General features: G+C 46.7%; 1 protein-coding gene across 6 annotated transcripts in view; it reads left to right on the plus strand.

Annotated features, from left to right (window-relative positions):
* The window catches only part of LOC139280076 (uncharacterized), a 161,031-nt gene that overhangs the window by 39,708 nt on the left and 98,939 nt on the right, over positions 1 to 22,384 (plus strand). For 2 of the 6 annotated variants that reach the window (XR_011596612.1, XR_011596614.1), the window contains one exon: positions 15,678 to 15,802. The exons of 3 other annotated variants lie outside the window; for them this stretch is intronic. The gene's annotated coding sequence lies outside the window, so the exon portion shown is untranslated. Of the gene's footprint in view, positions 1 to 15,677; positions 15,803 to 18,127; positions 18,212 to 22,384 lie in introns of all 6 variants that reach the window. One more of the 6 variants, XM_070899566.1, reaches the window with a different exon arrangement.

The raw sequence follows: 22,384 nt of genomic DNA on the forward strand, positions 1-22,384 counted from the left end.
AAAGGAGACAAAAACAAAAGACAGAAAGGAGATGAGGAAAAGTGGAGGGCAGAGAAACCCAAGACAAAAAGTGCCACTGTACAGCAAAATTCTAAAAGGACAAAGGGTGTTAAAAAAACAAGCCTGAAGGCTTTGTGTCTTAATGCAAGGAGTATCCGCAATAAGGTGGATGAATTAACTGTGCAAATAGATGTTAACAAATATGATGTGATTGGGATTACGGAGACGTGGCTCCAGGATGATCAGGGCTAGGAACTCAACATCCAAGGGTATTCAACATCCAGGAAGGATAGAATAAAAGGAAAAGGAGGTGGGGTAGCATTGCTGGTTAAAGAAGAAATTAATGCAATAGTTAGAATGGACATTAGCTTGGATGATGTGGAATCTATATGGGTAGAGCTGCAGAACACCAAAGGGCAAAAAACGTTGGTGGGAGTTGTGTACAGACCTCCAAACAGTAGTAGTGATGTTGGGGAGGGCATCAACCAGGAAATTAGGGGTGCATGCAATAAGGGTGCAGCAGTTATAATGGGTGACTTTAATATGCACATAGATTGGGCTAACCAAATTGGAAGCAATACGGTGGAGGAGGATTTCCTGGAGTGCATAAGGGATGGTTTTCTGGACCAATATGTCGAGGAACCAACTAGGGGGAAGGCCATCTTAGACTGGGTGTTGTGTAATGAGAGAGGATTAATTAGCAATCCCGTTGTGCGAGGCCCCTTGGGGAAGAGTGACCATAATATGGTGGAATTCTGCATTAGGATGGAGAATGAAACAGTTAATTCAGAGACCAAGGTCCAAAACTTAAAGAAGGGTAACTTTGAAGGTATGAGGCGTGAATTGGCTAGGATAGATTGGCGAATGATACTTAAGGGGTTGACAGTGGATGGGCAATGGCAGACATTTAGAGACCGCAGGAATGAAGTACAACAATTGTACATCCCTGTCTGGCGTAAAAATAAAAAAGGGAAGGTGGCTCAACCGTGGCTATCAAGGGAAATCAGAGATAGTATTAAAGCCAAGGAAGTGGCATACAAATTGGCCAGAAATAGCAATGAACCCGGAGACTGGGAGAAATTTAGAACTCAGCAGAGGAGGACAAAGGGTTTGATTAGGGCAGGGAAAATGGAATACGAGAAGAAGCTTGCAGGGAACATTAAGACGGATTTCAAAAGTTTCTATAGATATGTAAAGAGAAAAAGATTAGTAAAAACAAACGTAAGTCCCCTGCAGTCAGAATCAGGGGAAGTCATAACGGGGAACAAAGAAATGGCGGAACAATTAAACAAGTACTTTGGTTCGGTATTCACTAAGGAGGACATTAACAACCTTTCGGATATAAGAGGGGTCAGAGGGTCTAGTAAGGAGGAGGAACTGAGGGAAATCCTTATTAGTTGGGAAATTGTGTTGGGGAAATTAATGGGATTGAAGGCCGATAAATCCCCAGGGCCTGATGGACTGCATCCCAGAGTACATAAGGAGGTGGCCTTGGAAATAGCGGATGCATTGACAGTCATTTTCCAACATTCCATTGACTCTGGATCAGTTCCTATCGAGTGGAGGGTAGCCAATGTAACCCCACTTTTTAAAAATGGAGGGTGAGAGAAAACAGGGAATTATAGACCGGTCAGCCTGACATCGGTAGTGGGTAAGATGATGGAATCAATTATTAAGGATGTCATAGCAGCGCATTTGGAAAGAGGTGACATGATAGGTCGAAGTCAGCATGGATTTGTGAAAGGGAAATCATGCTTGACAAATCTTCTAGAATTTTTTGAGGATGTTTCCAGTAGAGTGGACAAGGGAGAACCAGTTGATGTGGTATATTTGGACTTTCAGAAGGCTTTCGACAAGGTCCCACACAAGAGATTAATGTGCAAAGTTAAAGCATATGGGATTGGGGGTAGTGTGCTGACATGGATTGAGAACTGGTTGTCAGACAGGAAGCAAAGAGTAGGAGTAAATGGGTACTTTTCAGAATGGCAGGCGGTGACTAGTGGGGTACCGCAAGGTTCTATGCTGTTTACACTGTACATTAATGATTTAGACGAGGGGATTAAATGTAGTATCTCCAAATTTGCGGATAACACTAAGTCAGGTGGCAGTGCGAGCTGCGAGGAGGATGCTATGAGGCTGCAGAGCGACTTGGATAGGTTAGGTGAGTGGGCAAATGCATGGCAGATGAAGTAGAATGTGGATAAATGTGAGGTTATCCACTTTGGTGGTAAAAACAGAGAGACAGACTATTATCTGAATGGTGACAGATTAGGAAAAGGGGAGGTGCAACGAGACCTGGGTGTCATGGTACATCAGTCATTGAAGGTTGGCATGCAGGTACAGCAGGCGGTTAAGAAAGCAAATGGCATGTTGTCCTTCATAGCGAGGGGATTTGAGTACAGGGGCAGGGAGGTGTTGCTCCAATTGTACAGGGCATTGGTGAGGCCACACCTGGAGTATTGTGTACAGTTTTGGTTTCCTAACCTGAGGAAGGACATTCTTGCTATTGAGGGAGTGCAGCGAAGGTTCACCAGACTGATTCCCGGGATGGCGGGACTGACCTATCAAGAAAGACTGGATCAACTGGGCTTGTATTCACTGGAGTTCAGAAGAATGAGAGGGGACCTCATAGAAACGTTTAAAATCCTGACGGGTTTAGACAGGTTAGATGCAGGAAGATTGTTCCCAATGTTGGGGAAGTCCAGAACCAGGGGTCACAGTCTAAGGATAAGGGGTAAGCCATTTAGGACCGAGATGAGGAGGAACTTCTTCACCCAGAGAGTGGTGAACCTGTGGAATTCTCTATCACAGAAAGTTGTTGAGCCCACTAAATATATTCAAAAAGGAGTTAGATGTAGTCCTTACTACTAAGGGGATCAAGGGGTATGGTGAGAAAGCAGTAATGGGGTACTGAAGTTGCATGTTCAGCCATGAACTCATTGAATGGCGGTGCAGGCTAGAAGGGCCGAATGGCCTGCTCCTGCACCTATTTTCTATGTTTCTATGTTTCTATGAGTGTCGACAGATCCGGAAAAGCATCTTAAAAGCCGATTTTCAGCGCACAATGCGCATGCGCTGAAAACCGGCTTTTCTGATCTGTCAAGTTGGAGCTTGACAGATCATCCATATATCAGAAGCGAGGATATTTATAAGGGCAAGATTGCCGTATTTATCCATATTTTGCCCAGCAAATGTCCTCAAAACTCTTGCGCCTGATAAAAGCCTGCGTATAGCCTACTTTTACAGAAGTAAGAGTTTTAAAATACAGAAAAACATTATGAAATAACATTTTTAAAACACATTTTATTGTTAAAAATCCTTCCCACTTTGTTAAGTTTATTTTAAACCATAATTAAAAATTTTTTTTTAAAAATGGGAAAAATATTTTTTTATAAATAGCTATAATTTAAATTAATAAAAATATGTGGTGTATTTTTTCTATTTTTTATTAGAGTTTGGCATGTTTGGGGGCAGAGGGGTTCTCATTCATAATAATTGGAACTCCAAAGGAGTTCCCATTATTATGAATGAGAACATACTTTACCTTGATTGGCTGCCCAGAGCCATGTGACTGCAGCTCCAGTCCTGCACATGTTCTGATGTGCACGCACTGTGACGCGCAGTCAGTGGAGGCCTCAGGACCGGGAACTCGCATGGGCGCAGCAGGAACAGGTAAGTGCGCAGCTTTTTTAACTTTTTTACCCGCTCGCCCGCGGGGAGTTGCCGACCGGGATTTCTGGGCCAATATCTCCTTACGTGGTTCGGTGTCACAAATGTTGCTCTTTCACGCTCCTGTGAAGCGCCTTGCGATGTTATACTGCGTTAAAGGCGCTATATAAATGCAAGTTGTCGTTAATTCCCCTTTCAAAGTAAAACAGAGCTTCCCTAATCCATCATTCAGACAGCACTTGAGAAACTAATCTCGACATGGTTGATGCAATCTGTCCTGTTATTGAGCCACTGCAGGGGTTGTCCCGTCATGGGTTTGCAGGACTGAATAGTTAGTGACTAGACTGAATAAGTACCAATGTTTGCTGGTGGCTGTTTTCAATCAGATTAATCTTCCTAGTGCTGCTAATTCCTCACGTATATTCTACAAGGCCTCTCTCCAGGATCTATGCTGGAAGATGTTTTTTTCCTTATTGTGTGAATGTGACAGCCCTTCAATCTGTAAAAGCTAATCTTAAAGATATCAGACCATAAGAACATAAGAAATAGGAGCAGGAGTAGGCCATTCGGCCCTTCGAGCCTGCTCCGCCTTTCAATATCATGGCTGATCTTCCACCTCAAATCCTCTTTACCGCCCAATCCCCATATCCCTGAATTCCCTTAATATCCAATAATCAGTCTCTCTCTCCAATATATTCAACAACTGAGCATCCAGAGCTCACTGGGGTAGAGAATTCCAAAGATTCACCACCCTCGGTGAAGAAATTTCTCATCTCAGTCCTAAATGGCCGACCCCTTATTCCGAGACTGTGACCCCTGTGACTCTCCAGCCAGGGCAAACACCCTCCCAGCCATTTCCCCCATCAAGCCATTTAAGAAGTTTGCATGTTTCAATGAGATCACTTCTCATTCTTCTAAACTCGAGGGGATGTAGGCCTAGTCTACTCAATCTCTCCTCATAGGACAATCGCCCCATCCCAGGAATCAGTCCGGTGAACCTTCATTGCACTCCCTCTAAGGCGAATATATCCTTCCTTAGGTAAGGAGACCCAAACTGTACACAAACTTCCAATTCCAGTATGGAAACATCAATGCAGTCAGACATCACAGCAGCACTCACCCAGAGCATCAATATTTAAAAACAGTTTGATTCTCAATAAAATCCCACTACATTCTGCAAGTCTTTTCTGGCCCGAGCAAGTGGATTGAAATGGTCTTTTTCTAGTCCTGTACGTTCCTAACAAAGTATCACATTTTCTTAAGGCTCAGTAGACTTGAGAGCATTGTGGATAGTTAAAGTTCTCTCTGAAGGATTTAAATTTTGGATTTAGTAGCAACCTATTTAACCCTGAGCTGAACTTCCGAAACTCAATATCTGCCACTCTCAGTTCAGTACTGAGGGAGTGCTGCGCTGTCAGAAGTACCGTCCTTCGGATCAGACAGTGAACTTAGTCTGACCATTCAGGTCGATGTAAACGGTTCCACGGAACTATTCAAAGAAGAGCAGGAGAATCCCCCCGCCCCCACCCCACCTGGTGTCTTGGACAATATTTATCCCTCAATTAACATCACCAAAACAGATTATCTGCTCATTATCACATCGCTGTTTGTGGAAGCTTGCTGTGCACAAATCGGCTGCTGCATGTCCGACATTACAACAGTGACTCCAATCCAAAAGTACTTCATTGCCCGAAAAGCGCTTTGGGGTGTCCTGTGGTCATGAAAGGCGTTATATGAAGGTAAATCTTTTCTTTCCTATCCTCTACTTCACAAAGAATTTCCTGTATCCACCTCTGTAACAGTGCCTAAGTTCCCCCGCCTCCTCTGTCCATCGGATGCTGAAGCTCTCAGCCATGCCATTATTGTCTTCAGACTCAATTATTCCTGGCTGACTTCACATCCTTCATAGAAACATAGAAACATAGAAAATAGGTGCAGGAGCAGGCCATTCAGCCCTTCCAGCCTGCACTGCCATTCAATGAGTTCATGGCTGAACATGAAACTTCAGTACCCCCTTCCTGCTTTCTCGCCATACCCCTTGATCCCCCGAGTAGTAAGGACTTCACCGAACTCTCTTTTGAATATATTTAGTGAATTGGCCCCAACCACTTTCTGTGGCAGAGAATTCCACAGGTTCACCACTCTCTGGGTGAAGAAGTCCCTCCTCATCTCGGTCCTAAATGGCTTACCCCTTATCCTTAGACTGTGACCCCTGGTTCTAGACTTCCCCAACATTGGGAACATTCTTCCTGCATCTAACCTGTCGAAACCCGTCAGGATTTTAAACATTTCTATGAGGTCCCCTGTCATTCTTCTGAACTCCAGTGAATACAAGCCCAGTTGATCCAGTCTTTCTTGATAGGTCAGTCCCACCATCCCAGGAATCAGTCTGGTGAATCTTCGCTGCACTCCCTCAATAGCAACAATGTCCTTCCTCAAGTTAGGAGACCAAAACTGTACACAATACTCCAGGTGTGGCCTCACCAAGGCACTGTACAACTGTAGCAACACCTCCCTGCCCCTGTACTCAAATCCCCTCGCTATGAAGGACAACATGCCATTTGCTTTCTTAACCGCCTGCTGTACCTGCATGCCAAACTTCAATGACTGATGTACCATGACACCCAGGTCTCGTTGCACCTTCCCTTTTCCTAATCTGTCACCATTCAGATAATAGTCTGTCTCTCTGTTTTTACCACCAAAGTGGATAACCTCACATTTATCTGCATTATACTTCATCTGCCATGCATTTGCCCACTCACCTAACCTATCCAAGTCACTCTGCAGCCTCATAGCATCCTCCTCGCAGCTCACACTGCAACCCAACTTAGTGTCATCCGCAAATTTGGAGATACTACATTTAATCCCCTCCTCTAAATCATTAATGTACAATGTAAACAGCTGGGGCCCCAGCACAGAACCTTGCGGTACCCAACTAGTCACTGCCTGCCATTCTGAAAAGTACCCATTTACTCCTACTCTTTGCTTCCTGTCTGACAACCAGTTCTCAATCCACGTCAGCACACTACCCCCAATCCCATGTGCTTTAACTTTGCACATTAATCTCTTGTGTGGGACCTTGTCGAAAGCCTTCTGAAAGTCCAAATATACCACATCAACTGGTTCTCCTTTGTCCACTTTACTGGAAACATCCTCAAAAAATTCCAGAAGATTTGTCAAACATGATTTCCCCTTCACAAATCCATGCTGACTTGGACCTATCATGTCACCATTTTCCAAATGCGCTGCTATGACATCCTTAATAATTGATTCCATCATTTTACCCACTACCGATGTCAGGCTGACCGGTCTATATTTCCCTGTTTTCTCTCTCCCTCCTTTTTTAAAAAGTGGGGTTACATTGGCTACCCTCCACTCGATAGGAACTGATTCAGAGTCAATGGAATGTTGGAAAATGACTGTCAATGCATCCGCTATTTCCAAGGCCACCTCCTTAAGTACTCTGGGATGCAGTCCATCAGGCCCTGGGGATTTATCGGCCTTCAATCCCATCAATTTCCCCAACACAATTTCCCGACTAATAAAGATTTCCCTCAGTTCCTCCTCCTTACTAGACCCTCTGACCCCTTTTATAGCCGGAAGGTTGTTTGTGTCCTCCTTAGTGAATACTGAACCAAAGTACTTGTTCAATTGGTCTGCCATTTCTTTGTTCCCCGTTATGACTTCCCCTGATTCTGACTGCAGGGGACCTACGTTTGTCTTTACTAACCTTTTTCTCTTTACATACCTATAGAAACTTTTGCAATCCGCCTTAATGTTCCCTGCAAGCTTCTTCTCGTACTCCATTTTCCCTGCCCTAATCAAACGCTTTGTCCTCCTCTGCTGAGTTCTAAATTTCTCCCAGTCCCCAGGTTCGCTGCTATTTCTGGCCAATTTGTATGCCATTTCCTTGGCTTTAATACTATCCCTGATTTCCCTAGATAGCCACGGTTGAGCCATCTTCCCTTTTTTATTTTTACGCCAGACAGGAATGTACAATTGTTGTAATTCATCCATGCGGTCTTTAAATGTCTGCCATTGCCCATCCACAGTCAACCCCTTAAGTATCATTCGCCAATCTATCCTAGCTAATTCACGCCTCATACCTTCAAAGTTAGCCTTCTTTAAGTTCTGGACCATGGTCTCTGAATTAACTGTATCGTTCTCCATCCTAATGCAGAATTCCACCATATTATGGTCACTCTTCCCCAAGGGGCCTCGCACAATGAGATTGCTAATTAGTCCTCTCTCATTACACAACACCCAGTCTAAGATGGCCTCCCCCCTAGTTGGTTCCTCGACATATTGGTCTAGAAAACCATCCCTTATGCACTCCAGGAAATCCTCCTCCACCGTATTGCTTCCAGTTTGGCTAGCCCAATCTATGTGCAGATTAAAGTCACCCATTATAACTGCTGCACCTTTATTGCATGCACCCCTAATTTCCTGTTTGATGCCCTCCCCAACATCATTACTACTGTTTGGAGGTCTGTACACAACACCCACCAACGTTTTTTGCCCTTTGGTGTTCTGCAGCTCTACCCATATAGATTCCACATCATCCAAGCTAATGTCTTTCCTAACTATTGCATTAATCTCCTCTTTAACCAGCAATGCTACCCCACCTCCTTTTCCTTTTATTCTATCCTTCCTGAATGTTGAATACCCCTGGATGTTGAGTTCCCAGCCCTGATCATCCTGGAGCCACGTCTCCGTAATCCCAATCACATCATATTTGTTAACATCTATTTGCACAGTTAATTCATCCACCTTATTGCGGATACTCCTTGCATTAAGACACAAAGCCTTCAGGCTTGTTTTTTTAACACCCTTTGTCCTTTTAGAATTCTGCCGCACAGTGGCCCTTCCTGTTCCCCGCCCTGGGCCTCTCCGCCCCCCCACCACCCCCCATCTCCCCTCCGTCTCCTGCCTCTGCCTCCCTTTTGTCTCCCTCTGTCTCCCTGCATTGGTTCCCATCCCCCTGCCATATTAGTTTAACTCCTCCCCAACAGCACTAGCAAACACTCCCCCTAGGACATTGGTTCTGGTCCTGCCCAGGTGCAGACCGTCTGGTTTGTACTGGTCCCACCTCCCCCAGAACCGGTTCCGAAGCCCCAGGAATTTGAATCCCTCCCTGCTGCACCACTGCTCAAGCCACGTATTCATCTGCGCTATCCTGCGATTCCTACTCTGACTAGCACGTGGCGCTGGTAGAAATCCCGAGATTACTACTTTTGAGGTCCTACTTTTTAATTTAGCTCCTAGCTCCTTAAATTCGTTTTGTAGGACCTCATCCCTTTTTTTACCTATGTCGTTGGTACCAATGTGCACCACGACAACTGGCTGTTCTCCCTCCCATTTCAGAATGTCCTGCACCCGCTCTGAGACATCCTTGACTCTTGCACCAGGGAGGCAACATACCATCCTGGAGTCTCGGTTGCAGCCGCAGAAACGCCTATCTATTCCCATCACAATTGAATCCCCTATCACTATCGCGCTCCCACTCTTTTTCTTGCCCTCCTGTGCAGCAGCGCCAGCCACGGTGCCATGAACTTGTCTGCCGCTGCCCTCCCCCAATGAGTCATCCCCCCCAACAGTACTCAAAACGGTGTATCTGTTTTGCAGGGGGATGACCACAGGGGACCCCTGCACTACCTTCCTTGCACTGCTCTTCCTGCTGGTCTTCCATTCCTTATCTGGCTGTGAACCCTTCTCCTGCGGTAAGACCAACTCACTACACGTGATACTCACGTCATTCTCAGCATCGTGGATGCTCCAGAGTGAATCCACCCTCAGCTCCAATTCCGTAACGCGGACCGTCAGGAGCTCAAGGCGGACACACTTCTCACACACGTAGTCGTCAGGGACACCGGAAGTGTGCCTGAGTTCCCACATGGCACAGGAGGAGCATATCACGTGACCGATCTCTCCTGCCATGCCTTAACCCTTATATACCCTTAAATTGGTAATAACAATGTTACAGTTCACTTACTGATATAAAAAACAAAAAGAAAAGCTACTCACCAATCACCAGCCAATCACTTACCCCATTGGCTGTGACGTCACCTTTTGATTCCTTTCTACATCTATTTTGCTTTCTCTCCCGCTGTAGCTGCACAAGTACGCCTTTACAGGCCGCTCCGACACTGCTCCCACCTCTCGCCAACTGCCGCTGACCCTCGAGCTCCCGCTGGGCCTTTATAGGCCGCTCCGACGCTGCTCCCACCTCTCGCCAATTGCCGCTGACCCTCGAGCTCCCGCTGGGCCTTTATAGGCCGCTCCGACGCTGCTCCCACCTCTCGCCAACTGCCGCTGACTCTCGAGCTCCCGCTGGGCCTTTATAGGCCGCTCCGACGCTGCTCCCACCTCTCGCCAACTGCCGCTGACCCTCGAGCTCCCGCTGGGCCTTTATAGGCCGCTCCGACGCTGCTCCCACCTCTCGCCAACTGCCGCTGACCCTCGAGCTCCTGCTGGGCCTTTATAGGCCGCTCCGACGCTGCTCCCACCTCTCGCCAACTGCCACTGACCCTCGAGCTCCTGCTGGGCCTTTATAGGCCGCTCCGACACTGCTCCCACCTCTCGCCAACTGCCGCTGACTCTCGAGCTCCCGCTGGGCCTTTATAGGCCGCTCCGACACTGCTCCCACCTCTCGCCAACTGCCGCTGACCCTCGAGCTCCCGCTGGGCCTTCATGCTCTGTAAACTTCAGCTCGTTCAAACCTGAGCTGTCTGTAACGTATCCTGCACCAAGTCCCGCTCACCCATCACTCCTGTTCTTTGCTGAACTGAATTGGTTCCTGTTCATCCAACGCCTCAAATTTTAAAATGCTCATAGAAACATGGAAACATAGAAAATAGGTGCAGGAGTAGGCCATTCGGCCCTTCGAGCCAGCACCACTATTCAATAAGATCATGGCTGATCATTCACCTCCGTATCCCTTTCCTGCTTTCTCTCCATACCCCTTGATCCCTTTAGCCGTAAGGGCCATATCTAACTCCCTCTTGAACATATCCAATGAACTGGCATCAACAACTCTCTACAGTAGGGAGTTCCACAGGTTAACAACTCTCTGAGTGAAGAAGTTTCTTCTCATCTCAGTCCTAAATGGCTTACCTCTTATCCTTAGACTATGTCTCCTGGTTCTGGACTTCTCCAACATCGTGAACATTCTTCCTGCATCTAACCTGTCCAGTCCCGTCAGAATTTTATATGTTTCTATGAGATCCCCCCTCATCCTTCTAAACTCCAGTGAATACAGGACCAGTCGATCCAGTCTCTCCTCATATGTCAGTCCTGCCATCCCGGGAATCAGTCTGGTGAACCTTCGCTGCACTCCCTCAATAGCAACAACGTTCTTCCTCAGATTAGGAGACCAAAAACTGAACACAATATTCCAGGTGAGGCCTCACCAAGGCCCTGTACAACTGCAGTAAGACTTCCCTGCTCCTATACTCAAATTCCCTAGCTATGAAGGCCAACATACCATTTGCCTTCTTCACCGCTTGTTGTACCTGCATGCCAACTTTCAATGACTGATGTACCATGACACCCAGGTTTCGTTGCACCTCTCCTTTTCCTAATCTGCCACCATTCAGATAATATTCTGTCTTCATGTTTTTGCCACCAAAGTGGATAACCTCACATTTATTCACATTATACTGCATCTGCCAAATGTTTGCCCACTCATCTAACCTGTCCAAGTCACCCTGCAGCCTTTTGGCGTCCTCCTCACAGCTCACACCGCCATCCAGCTTAGTGTTATCTGCAAACTTGGAGATATTACATTCAATTCCTTTGCCCAAATCATTAATGTATATTGTAAAGAGCTGGGGTCCCAGCACTGAGCCCTGCGGCACCCCACTAGGGACTGCCTGCCATTCCGAAAAGGACCCCTTTATCCCGACTCTCTGCTTCCTGTCTGCCAGCCAGTTCTCTATCCACGTCAGTACATTCCCCCAATACCATGTGCTTTAATTTTGCACACCAATCTCATGTGTGGGACCTTGTCAAAAGCCTTTTGAAAGTCCAAATATATCACATCCACTGGTTCTCCCTTGTCCACTCTACCAGTTACATCCTCAAAAAATTCCAGAATCTTCATATTGAAATACCTTCATGGTTTTTCAACCACCTCTGTCTCCATCAGCCCTACAATATCAACCTCCCAACCCCCCACCCCTCAAACTCTTTGTTCATACACCTCAGGCTATCTTTCGCAACCTTCCAACTATTCATCCCCCCATTGGCATTTGTGCCTTCAATTGTCCCATGCTCTGGAACTCCCACCCTAAACCACTCGCTCTCTACTTCCTTGAAGACCTTCTCAAAACCCACCTCGTTGACCAAGCTTTCAGTCACTGGCCCTCCTAATACCTCCTTCTTTGCTTGACCTACAGTTTTTGGCTGATGGTAACTCTGTGTCGGCTTTGGAATATCTTTCTTGGTTAAAGGTGCTCGATATATATATATATTGCTTTTTAAGCAAACACAACAACCAAAGCATCTTTTAGCCAATGAAATACTTTTTGATGTACAGTTACTATTGTAAATCCTGAATTACTTTATGCTTCAGAGACATGGACTATGTACAGCAGGCACCTCAAAGCACTGGAGAAGTACCACCAACGCTGCCTCCGCAAAATCCTGCAAATCCATTGGCAGGATCTGCGCACCAATGTCAGCGTTCTCGCTCAGGCCAACATCCCCAGCTTCGAAGCATTGACCACACTCGATCAGCTTCGATGGACGAGCCACATTGTCCGCATGCCTGATAAAAAGCTCTCAAAACAAGCGCTCTACACCGAGCTCAATCACAGCAAGCGAAGGGCAGAGAAAACCCTTCAAGGACACCCTCAAAAACTCCTTGAAAAAAATGTAACATCCCCACTGACTCTTGGGAAGCCCATGATTGCTCAAAGTGGAGGAGAAGCGTTCGGGAAGGTGCCGAACACTTCGAGTCTCTTCGCTGGGAGCACACAGTAGTCAAGTACAAACAGCGGAAGGAGCGTACGACAAATCAAGCACCCCACCCACCCATCCCTCCAACCACTGTCTGCCCCACCAGTGACAGAGACTGTAGATCCCGCATTAGACTCATTAGTCACCTTAGAACTTATGTTAGTTTGGAAGCAAGTCATCCTCGACTCTGGAGGGCTGCCTGAGAAGAAGGAGAATGTTGTAATGTTTCCTACTGTTGTACTGTAGGAAACATGGCAGCCAATGTGCACACAGCAAGGTCCCCCAACAGCTCATGACCAGATCATTGTCTTTGTGATGTTGGTGGAGAGATGAATTGGTGAGGATACTGGGAGAACTCCCCAGTTCTTCTTTGAAATGCTGCCACGGGATCTTTTACGTTCACCTGAGAGTGCAGACGGCGCCGAAAGATGGCACCTCCGACAGTGCAGCACTCCCTCAGCACTGCACTGGGAATGTCAGTCTAGATTTTGTGCTTCAGTCTCTGGAGTGGGGTTTGAACCCACAACCCTCTGACTCAGAGGCGGGAGTGCTGCCTACCGAGACACGACTGACAATGTAGAAGAGGAAAGATCAGCTCGGATTTCAGAACATTTCCCTCCACGTCATCTTTCAGCATTCATTAATGACTTCTGGTCTACTTTGAGTCCCCGATGCAATGTGCATTTACTCAGAATAAAGGAGTTATAGGAAGGCCCTGTGTGTTCATAGAATCACATCCGTTACAACTGCGGAAGGTGAATTATGTGGTTCCACATACTTCCAATTAATGGCAAATAACCTCTCTGGGGAAATCAGGAGTGGCGAGAAGGTCTTATTGCATTTGCTCCTGGGTTATCAGGAAGGTAATACTGTGAGCAGCACACTTAACCAAGCTATCAGCAACTTGACTAATACACCTCCACGTGGCACATTGACTAATGAACGAGCGTTTCCAATTCGAGCTTGTAAAGGGCCACTAACATAGCCTTTGAGAATTGCTGTTGATACTACAGGAATTACTGCACTCCTTGCCTCCTCTGATTATAAGCCCTTCTGCAAGCCAGTATGTCGATGACCAAGATTGTTTCCTGAGCTTAAATTGATGTGCAACTGATCTTCCGCCGCGAAAGAGAACTCCGCAAACAGGACGAAAGAAAATCTATAAATGATGCATACCCACAGCCCCCCATTCCCAGCCTCTGCCTTTTTGTTTTGCTCACTGCAACCATGTTAATGAGACTTGAAAGGACGGCAATTGCCTCCGGTCAGCTCTCGCTCCGCCATTGTAACTGCCCCGTAAACGCGGCGCAGTTGCATGCGAGTTCCGGCAAAGTTACATCAGTGGAGTGGGAGCAGGGCTGAGAAAATTCCCAGACAGAATTTGCCCGTTTAGTGTTTGGACATGTCTGTGAATGAAGTGCGATGTACCCAGCTGTGGCTGTAGCTGCAATAGAAGCCATCACTGTTGGTGTTTGATTAACGCCAATACATCATGCGAGATGTATTAGGGGATAGTGTGTGGAATTCATCCTAATTAAAGCACGAATTGGCTTTAATGGCAACGAGGACACTCATCCTTTACTGTTAAGTGCAAAGTAGGGAGAAGAGATACTGGTGCGGAACAAACTGTGCCCCTAACACAAGCTATGGTTAAATTTAAAAAACGTGCAGTTTGTTGAACCAGTGGAGCTAACATCGCAGTCTAATATGATTCAATTGTTTTTTTTGTTCTGCGTCTCTGCTTTGCTCTCCCTGCAGTCTGATTGGTTCACTCAGCAACAATCAGGGCTGCTCCGATCGCCATCTCGGCTAAAGAATGTAGCTGGTGTGGCCCTTTGGAGATGGAAGGGTAGAAATTCCCATCGGCATTAACAACTTGTATTTAAATAGCACCTCTAACATAGTAAAATGTCCCAAGGCGCTTCACAGGAATGTTTTAAGGCAACACAAATAAATTTGACAAATGAACTCATGAATAGAATTTGATAACTTAACCCATTAATAGAATTACCCAATGGAATAACAAAACATAATGGGGGGAGCGATTGGAACCGAACCTGCCGGTCGGGAAACTGACGGGGTAGGGTGCCACCCAGGTTTTGCGACCCGACCCAACCTGACCTACCCGATTTTAATCACCATTGAAGTCAGCGGAGAGCGGTACTGGGCGGGGCGTAAAACCGTCGTTCCGCCCAGTCCCGTGGGATTAACTCCCGGTGACTTTGGTAAAAATCCACCCATAGTGTTTGCACATGAGCTCATTGATCAGAATTGTTTTCAATAATTGTTCTTGGAATGTGGCCGACACAGGCAAGACCATATTTATTGCCCAGCCCTTGTTGGCTTGCATTAAGGATCGATCACTTGGTGTGGGACTGCAGTCACATGAAGGGAATTCATCAACCAGTTTGGGTTTTACAAAAAAAGCCCCACCTTTCATTTTCCGGTACTACAATACAAAGTACCAGATTATTGAATTCAGTTTCACAATTTGTCATGATGAGATTTGAATTCACAACCTGCAGGATACTGGTCCAGTACTTCAACCACCGGAGTATCGCACTTCTACCCTGGCAGGTGTCAGCTGTGGCTCAGTGGGTAGCACATTCACCTCTGAGTCAGAAGGTTGTGGCTTCAAGGTCCCACCACAGGGACTCGAGCACAAAAATCTAGGCTGACACTCCAGCGCAGTACTGAGGGCGTGCTGCACTGTCGGAGGTGCCGTCTTTCGGATGAGACGTTAAACCGAGGCCCCGTCAGCTCTCTCAGGTGGATGTAAAAAGTCCTACAGCACTATTTTGAAAAAGAAGTGAGTTATCCCCAGTGTCCTGGCCAATATTTATCCCTCAATCAACATAACAAAAACAGATTATCTGGTCATTATCACATTGCTGATTGTGGGAGCTTACTGTGCGCAAGTTGGCTGCCGCATTTCCTACATTACAACAGTGACTACACTTCAAAAAGTGCTGCTTTAGGTCTGGGACATCCGGTGGTTGTGAAAGGTGCTATATAAATGAAAACCTTTCTTTTTTTTCCGAATACTACAGATTTCACCACCAGGAACTACTTCTTACCAAAGTAAATGTGAGGGAAAAACATTTACTGGAGCATAAAGCCTCAAGTCAGTTCGCTTGCCCATCGTGGCACAAGATTATACATAGCGAGGAAACAGGTAGTGCTGGTTTATTTGCAGACTGGTAAAGCACAGAAAGGTTTGGGCCCATTGTGGAGGGCATCAGTGTCAGTGGGCCACTCACAATGGTGAGAAATCATACTAACCCGATGACGGACAAGCACTAACAAAAGCACAAGCACCTTGCATGTTGTTTTATTAACCTGCTGATAACGATATTTTTAGATACCACAGCACATATTGTTCTGTTATATTATCTATGCTAGGTGAAGTTGTTTTCGATCTCCATTTTATGTTCGGGTCTCCATTTTGCAGTCAAGTGACAATTTTTGCAGGATCAATTGAAACGGGCAATATCTGCAGAGTGCCAAAAAATCAACCCAAATTTCCAAGCTTGGTACTGAGTGTTAGCATATAAGATAGCCTTTGTACAGTTCTGACCTTCTAATAGAACTGTCTGTTTGACAACTATCGGCATGGTGCCAGTTCGGGGGCAGTAACATCCGTGAGGCGGGACATTCTGTGCCAGGCGGGGACGTCCCACCTTGCTCGAAAAATTCAGGGTACCGCCCCCGAGATAAGAGCAGGAGTAGGCCCTATGGCCCTCGAGCCTGCTCCGCCATTCAATAAGATCATGGCGGATCTGATCTTGGCCTCAACTCCACTTCCCTGCCTGCTCCCCATAACCCTTGACTCCTTTATCACTCAAAAGTCTGTCTATATCAACCTTAAATATATTCAATGACCCAGCCTCCACAGCTCTCTGGGGCAGAGAATTTCACAGTTTCATGAACCTCTGAGTGAAGAAATTACTTCTCATTTCTGTCTTAAATGGGCAACCCCTTATTCTGAAACTCTGCCCCCGAGTTCGAGAATCCCCTTCGAGGGGAAACATCCTTTCTGCATCTACCCTGTCAAGCCCCCTCACAATCTTATATGTTTAGGGATGTAGTGCTAAATAACGCGTTCTACTTCCTTTTTGCGGGTGTAGTGCGGCGGGCGGGCGGGAGCGTGCGCTGCCGCGTAGGAGGGGCTCTCGCCTTCATTAAAGTGAAGGGCCCAAGCTGCAAACTCTGTACGGATGATCCGGGCCTCCTTGGACCACCGGGGAGCGAGGGTTGCCATGCCAACAGCCTGGCATCAAGCAGCGTTCCGGGCTGAATAATCGCGGCACCGAGCCCGTAATCACGGCACTAATGGGGCGGCGGAGAAAAACAGAATTTTTTTTTTTAACATGGCCACCACCTCCCCTTTAACTAACGCATCGCGAGCGGCCGGCAGCCCAGTTCATGTCCCCCCCCCGACGATGTCGCTGGCATCACCCCCCCCCCCCCCCAAGGTGCGCCTCTGAGTCACAAGGTTGTGGGTGCATAGTATCAATCCAGGGACTTGAGCACAAAAGTCTAGGCTGACACTCCAGTGCAGTGCTGAGAGAGTGCTGCACAGTTGGAGGTGCTGCCTTTCAGATGAGATGTTAAACCCAAGACAATGTCTGCTCTGTTAGGTGGATGTAAAAGATCCCATGGCACTGTTTCGAAGAAGAGCAGCAGAGCTCTCCCCGGTGTCCTGGCCAATGTTTGACCCTCAACCAATACCATGAAAAAACAGATTATCTGGTCATGATCACATTGCTGTTCGTGGGAGCTTGCTGTGCACAGAATGACTGCTGCTTTCCCTACCCCATCATCATAGGCAGTCCCTTGAAATCGAGGAAGACTCGCTTCCACTCTAAAAGTGAGTTCTCAGATAGCTGTACAGTCCAATATGGGAATTACAGTCTCTGTCATAGGTGGGACAGATAGTCGTTGGAGGAAAGGGTGGGCGGGGAGTCTGGTTTGCCGCACGCTCCTTCCGCTGCCTGCGCTTGTTTTCTGCGATGAGACTTGAGGTGCTCAGTGCCCTCCCGGATGCTCTTCCTCCACTTAGGGTGGTCTTTGACCAAGGATTCCCAGGTGTCAGTGGGCATGTTGCACTTTATCAAGGGGGCTTTGAGGACGTCCTTGAAAGGTTTCCTCTGCCCTCCTGGGGATCGCCTGCTGTGTAGGAGTTCCGAGTAGAGCGCTTGCTTTGGGAGTCTTTTGTCGGGCATGCAGGCAATGTGGCCCGCCCAACGGAGCTGGACGAGTGTGGTCAGTGCTTCGATGCTGAGGATGTTGGCCTGAGCGAGTACACTGACGTTGGTGCGTCTATCCTCCCAGGGGATTTGCAGGATCTTGCGGAGACATCGTTGGTGGTATTTCTTCAGCAATTTGAGGTATCTACTGTATATGGTCCACTTCTCTGAGCCATACAGGAGGGCGGGTATCACTACAGCCCTGTAGACCATAAGCTTGATGCCTGATCTTCGAACATTCTCTTCCTCAGGTGACCGAAGGCTGCGCTGGTGCACTGTAGGCGGTGTTGGACCTTGTCGTCGATGTCTGCCCTTGCTGATAGTAGACTCCCGAGGTATGGAAAGTGGTCCACCTTGTCCAAGGCCGCGCCGTGGATTTTGATGATTGGGGGGCAGTGCTATGTGGCGGGGTCAGGTTGGTGGAGGACCTTTGTCTTACGGAAGTTTAGTGTAAGGCCCATGCTTTCGTACGACTCGGTGAAGATGTTAACGATGGCTTGGAGTTCAGCCTCTGAACGTTCGCAGATGCAAGTGTCCGTGTACTGTAATTCAATGACAGAGGATGGGACGGTCTTGGATCTAGCCTGGAGACGACGAAGGTTGAACAGGTTCCCACTGGTTCTATAGTTTAGTTCCACTCCAGCAGGAAGCTTGTTGAGCATGAGATGCAGCATTACAGTGAGGTAGATTGAGAAGATGATGCAGTCCTGCTTGATCCCGGTCTGAATGTGGATTGGGTCTGTGGTGGATCCGTTGGTCAGGCTTGCATGTCATCGTGGAGAAGGTGGAGGATAGTGACAAACTTTTGGGGGGGTTTCCCTATATTACAACAGAGACTACACTTCATTGGCTGTAACACACCTTGGGATATCCTGAGTTTCTGAAAGGTGCTATATAAATGCAAGACTCTTTTCTTTTTTTGTACTGATGTGGACATTTGTTCTTATGAGACCCACCCTCTAGAATCGCTGAGCTGATGTAAGTTAGTGCATACCAAGAGCAAAGGTAATGGAGGGGCTATGATGTAATGGCCTTTCAGCTACAGGAGAAATGCTGAAACCTGCAAGGCTACAGAGCTAGAGCTGGAAAGTGGGATTAGGCTGGATAGCCTCTTATTGGCCAGCATGGACACGATGGGTCGAAATGGCCTCCTTCCGTGCTGTAAACTTCTATGATTCAATGATTCTATGAAATTGAGGAATGTTGGTCCAAATTCAGCATATGATTGAAATATACCTCTCAAATCACTCAGAGCACCCCAGATACATTGGGGCAGATGACATTAGTGCTGATTTTCTACATAGTTTGGACTGATAGCGAACATGTTCAGGTTATGGATAGTTAGCTATAAAATGTATTCAAATAGATTGTAATAGCACAGTATGTCGTAAAGTAGCCAAACTGTTGTAACTCCAGTCCTTTACAACACTCAGTGCTATTACAAATCAGGTCATCATTGTGACAAAATCCACTTTTAAATTCTCTACTCAATATCAAGATGTTTCCACTTAAAATGAAAATGATTTAACAAGTGAACCAAGAGAAGATGCACAAGCAGTAAATATAAAAATGCGAAAGTCATTGGTCCATTCCGAGGTATGGGAAAGCAAGCACTTTAATTTATAAAGTGTCTTTCACAACCTCAGGACAGGCTTCATAGCCGATGAATTACTTTTGAAGTGTAGTCAGTCACTGTTGCCTTGAGGGTAAATGCTGCAGCCAAGTTGTGTACAGCAAAGGTCACACCAACAGCATCTGAGATAAATCTGCTTTGGTTGGGTCACCACCAGAATTCCTCTGTTCTTCTTCAGAGGTAGTTTCACAAAATCTTTTACGGCCCCTCGGAACAGGCAGACAGGGCCTCGGTTTAAGGTCTCAGCCAAAGAACGACACCTCTGACAATATTGATTAGGCACTCAGTCCTAAAGTGGGCTCAGAACCCGTGACGTCAATGGATATGAAAATCGGGTGAGCGGTATAACAGGCGACTGATTCGATATCGCCTGCTTGTGCTCGCTGACCTACCCAGGCTCCTGTTTGAGCAACGTCAAGATTATAGAATTCTCATCAAATCGCTCTATGGCCTCACACCCTCCCTATCTCTATAATCTCCTTCAGCCCTATGACCCTCCGAGATATCTGCGTTCCTCCAATTCTGACCTCTTTCGCATCCCTGATTATAATCACTCCACCGTTGGCGGCCGTGCCTTCAGCTACTGAGGCCCTAAGCTCTGGAATTCCCTCCCTAAACTCTTCGTCTCGCTCTCTCTGCCTTTAAGGTGCTCCTTAAAACTTATCTCTTTGACCAAGCTTTTGATCATCATGGCATCATAGAAATTTACAGCACAGAAGGAGGCCATTCGACCATCATGTCCGTGCCTGTCGAAAAAGAGCTACCCAGCTTAATCCCACTTTCCAGCTCTTGGTCAATAACCCAGTAGGTTACAGCACTTCAAGTGCACATCCAAATACTTTAAAAATGTGGTGAGGGTTTCTGCCTCTGCCATCCTTTTAGGCAATGAGTTCCAGATCCCACAACCCTCTATGTGAAGAAATTTCTCAAGTCCCCTCCAAACCTCCGACCAATTATTTTAAATCTATGCCCCCTGGTTATTGACCCCTCTGCTAAGGGAAATAGGTCCTTCCTATCCACTCTATCTAGGCCCATCATAATTTGATACACCTCTATCAGGTCTCCCCTCAGCCTCCACTATTCCAAAGAAAACAACCCAGCCTATCCAATCTTTCCTCATAGCTAAAATTCTCCAGTCCAGGCAACATCCTAATAAATCTCCTCTGTACCCTCTCTAGTGTAATCATATATTTCCTGTCATGTGGTGACCAGAATTGCATGCAGTACTCTAACTGTGGCCTAACTAGTGTTTTATACAGTTCAAGCATAACCTCCCTGCTCTTATATTCTATGCCTCGGCTAATAAAGGCAAGTATCCCGTATTCTTTCTTAATCCCCTTACCTACATGTCCTGCTACCTTCAGGGATCTGTGGACATGCACTCCAAGGTCCCTCTGTTCCTCTACACATCTCAGTGTCCTACCATTTATTGTGTATTTCCTTTCCTTGTTAGCCCTCCCCAAATGCATTACCTCACACTTCTCCGGATTGAATTGACCAGTCCATTCCATGCCCTAATATCTCCTTATTTGGCTCGATGTTAAATTTTGTTTGATAATGCTCCTGTGTAACGCCTTGGGACGTTTTACTATGTTAAAGGCACTATATAAATACAAGTTGTTGTTGTTGTTTTACACTATCGCACAATGACAAAATTATACCCAGGGTCTTCTACCTCAGAGAAGGCAACCGAACTGACATGTCTCCCTATGCATACAGGAAAATAAGGTAACTGTTGTATATGCAGACTATGGATGTACTCTCTGTGTAGTCACTGCGTGGTTGCATAAGATGGAGACTTGTTTACCTGATGTACTATCAATAAGGTTTACACTGTGTATATACATGCTGGCACTATTAGAGGGTGCAACTGGTGGCGACCGGGGGGTTTCCTGCCCTGGTGGCAGGGCCCAGTATAAAAGACTGCACATCATGCTTGTGCCTCATTCTGGAGTTTGGAATAAAGGACCAAGGTCACTACAGTTTGAGTACAACACATTGCCTCATGGAGTCATTCATAAGTACATACAGACATAATAACTAGCGACGGGTATACGGACTTTCACGTGATTATGGCTACCTTTGGCACACTAAAAGACTTCGCAGAGGGTGATGATTGGGATGCCTTCACAGAGAGGCTCGAGCTATATTTTGTGGCAAACGACCTGGCAGGGGAGATGGACACATTGGTGGAGAAGCGATAGGCTATACTGCTGACCAGTTGTGGGCCCGAGGTCTACCACCTCGTCAGGGACTTGCTGGTACCTACAATGGCCAAGGATAAGACATAGGATGAGTTGACTGAACTAACTCGTGACCAACTAAAACCAAGGCCAGGTACAGATTCTACACTCACCGCAGACCTGAGGGGCAGGAGATTGCAAAATATGCTGCTGACCTCAGGAGACTTGCGGCACCATATGATTTTGGCACGCACTTCAATGAAGCATTGCGAGACATCTTCGTTATGAGAATCGGCCATGAGGGCCTCCTTCACAAGCTATTATCTGCCGACACCACAGTCAACCTGCGGAAGGACATCAGCATCAGTCAGGCATTCATGACTCGACCTGCAGCACCAAGCAAATCATTCATCCTGTGGACTCAAGCCCGGCAAGTACTGTACATAGAATGGTGCCTTTCACAGGCAAGAATGTAGAACATGGCTCTGCCCAGAGCAGAGAGCACAGACCTCAGGGTTCCAGAACTCAGAGACCGCCAAGGGGTGCTAATCGAGTAGCAACATGCTGGCGTTGAGGAGGAAACCATAGGACTCACCAGTGTCGGTTTGCTGAGTACGTATGCAAAGCCTGTAACACGAAGGGCCACCTCCAGCATATGTGTAAAAGAAATACGACTCACCGTCTAGCAGAGG

The sequence above is a fragment of the Pristiophorus japonicus genome, chromosome 14, assembly GCF_044704955.1.
Source record: "Pristiophorus japonicus isolate sPriJap1 chromosome 14, sPriJap1.hap1, whole genome shotgun sequence".
Taxonomy (NCBI): Eukaryota; Metazoa; Chordata; class Chondrichthyes; family Pristiophoridae; genus Pristiophorus; species Pristiophorus japonicus.